Here is a 2,827-nt window from a genome sequence, read left to right as displayed (position 1 = left end):
TTTTTGTTTAGTAGAAACCTCCTTTTGAGGAGTAAAAGCTCACTTGGACTATACAATGTCGACGTGACCAGATCAATTTGTCAGAATGTGCCATTCCAATGGATAGCTCTCTCAAAAGATTACTCCCAACAAGAAAACATATTGAACGTTTCACTATTTCTCAGACATCACCTTAAAAGCCATTTAAACTATAAAGTGTAATAATAACCCAAGCAGAAGAGCATTTAAGCCGCAGCATTTATAATGATCTTTTATTTTCCCCTTTAAAATGTTTCCATTTAATCTAGCTTTCAAGTGCCGCATTTGAGAGTTCTATAATTTCAATTTTAGCAACTCAAGCTCTGCTTTAATTTGTTTATAGCACTTACTTACCAAAGGATCCTAAGGAGAACTCATTTATAGCTTTATTTTCCACTGAGGACAATTCTAATGAAGACTATGTAACATTTTTACTGTATAGTTAGCGTTTTATATTTTAATATACGAGTGCTGAAGTCAATTACATGAGAAGCAAGGCCATGCCGCAGAAAGGTTAAAACTATGTAGGCATTTCTGTTTCTTGTTTCTTTTCTTTTGTTAACAGTTATGCTTTCATTGCTGAATAGACAGAAGGGGAAAGTAAGCACCTTTTAAAAGGATGCATGAACTCTTGACAATGGTCTGTGCCTGCAGACTGCGGATAACACTTCACTACAGCCACACCCAAAATGCATTTTGTGTTACACTGGTACAATAATCGGTATACTGTGTGCCGAGCGGCCGGCCATTGGCCGGCCGACAGCCTGCTTCTGACAGCTGGGCAGAGCCAGCCGTGATCTTGCTTCCATTGCTGAATAGACAGAAGGGGAAAGTAAGCACCTTTTAAAAGGATGCATGAACTCTTGACAATGGTCTGTGCCTGCAGACTGCGGATAACACTTCACTACAGCCACACCCAAAATGCATTTTGTGTTACACTGGTACAATAATCGGTATACTGACAAGACTCACCAAAAAAAGATGCTAGGTTATCTGATTAATGATCTACATGCCCTGGCTCTTCTTCTTTGTGTCAGGTTCTCTTTAAATTGGATTATTCTCATCTGTGACTTTTTTTATCCACTAATCTACACTTCTGAGGGTTAATTCTTTAACATTTGCCAAACGTCATATTTTACATTTTTTTTTGTTTCAAAAGATTTTTATTGTTTTTTCCACACATGTAAATTTGGTTACAAACTGCACGAACACTCCAACATAGAGTGTCTACACATAAAAGTTGTACAAACAGTGTTTTTTGCGCTTATAAAATTAAATGAACATAATTCAGTCACAAAGTACAGTAATGTGTGCTCAAGCTGCGTCCAGGGCATGAGTGGACTCGGTCTTCCTGGGTCCAAGCAGAAAGGATGAGTACAATTACAAAAAATAATAATAGGAAAACAGAAAAATGAGTTAAGAAGAGGAGGGGAGTTGGGGGGTAGGGGAAGGGAAGTGAGTGTAGTCGTGGCGAGAATTCCAACAAGCATGGAGTATTAAGTATGGAGAGGTAGCAATATTAATAGTTGGGGGGCTGTTATAGGGTTAGCAAACGGGTATCAAAGGAAGGTGGGAGGTAATGTCGTATCCAAGGATCCCAAATTGTCTCAAATTTTTGGGTGCTGTCCATTAAACGCGCTGATAGTGTCTCATTGGAGAAAATCCAGTGGATTCTATTTTTAAGTGATTGAAATGAGATTCTGTGAGTAAACCATGAGGTGGCAATAGTATGTTTAGCGGCTGTGAGGACATGCAAGACCAATTTAAAATTTAAGGTGAGAGATGTTCATGGGTTTGACATTGAGTAGCGCCGTTTGGGGAGTTGGTGGAATATGCACTCCTGTAAGGGTAGAGAGCATTTTGAATACTTTGGACCAGAGTGTTTGGGTGACACGACATGCCCACCACATATGAAAATATGTGCCGCTGTCAGGGCAACCACGAAAGCATGAGCCTGTGCAGCCTGGTGCAAAATGCTGGGCTTGATAAGGGGTGATGTACCAACGGAGAAGAACTTTGTAATTTGTTTCCAAAACTCTGGCGCACGTTGAACTAGAGTTGGTGGAGGTCCATATTTGAGACCAGGTGTCTTCTGAGAGGTCAAGATTCAGGTCTTTCTGCCAGCGGTCCATATATAGGTGGTGTGGTGATGGGGTTGATTGTAGGGATGATAGATATAGTTGTGAGATGATTCCTGAAGAGTGTGGGTCGTGTTTGCATAGTCTTTCAAAGGGTGATAATGCCAAAAGGTTACCTTTCAGGTTAGCATTAGCGTGTATGAAGCTTTTAATTTGTAGGTATCTAAAAATTTCAGAGGATGGGAGCTCATATTTAGGTCTGGAAAAGGCAAGATCATGGAGTGGGAGAACATGGAGGAGAGGCGGGTAATTCCCCTTTCTTTCCATTTATGGAAGACGGCTGTGGAATCATATGCTGGTGGGAAGGCCGGATGGTGAAAGAAGGAGAGCATGGGCAGATGAGGGGACAGGAAGCCACTGGAGTATTTAGAGTTATCCCAGACGCGAAGGGAGTGGCGGGTTATGGCGTTAGTGCATATTTTACATTTTAAAAGACCTTTAATATAAAACTAAGGGGTCTATTCACGAAGCTGCCGAAGGATCTAGCCGTAGCTTCGGCCGATCCTTCGGCTAGCTTTTGCCCCAGGACCCTTTCGGTTCAGTAGAACTGAAGGGGTGCTGTACGGGCTATTCACTATAGCCCGTACAGCTCCCGAACCTGGCCGAGCGGCTCAGTCGAGCTGAACGCATATGCATCGGCTCGGCTGGGCCGCGCTGAAAGCTGAAGCTGG

This window comes from Nanorana parkeri, unplaced genomic scaffold (assembly GCF_000935625.1).
Source record: "Nanorana parkeri isolate BGI_ZX_2015 unplaced genomic scaffold, ASM93562v1 scaffold213, whole genome shotgun sequence".
Taxonomy (NCBI): domain Eukaryota; kingdom Metazoa; phylum Chordata; class Amphibia; order Anura; family Dicroglossidae; genus Nanorana; species Nanorana parkeri.
The sequence above is the reverse complement of the archived record's forward strand: the minus strand, read 5'-3'. Positions refer to the sequence as shown.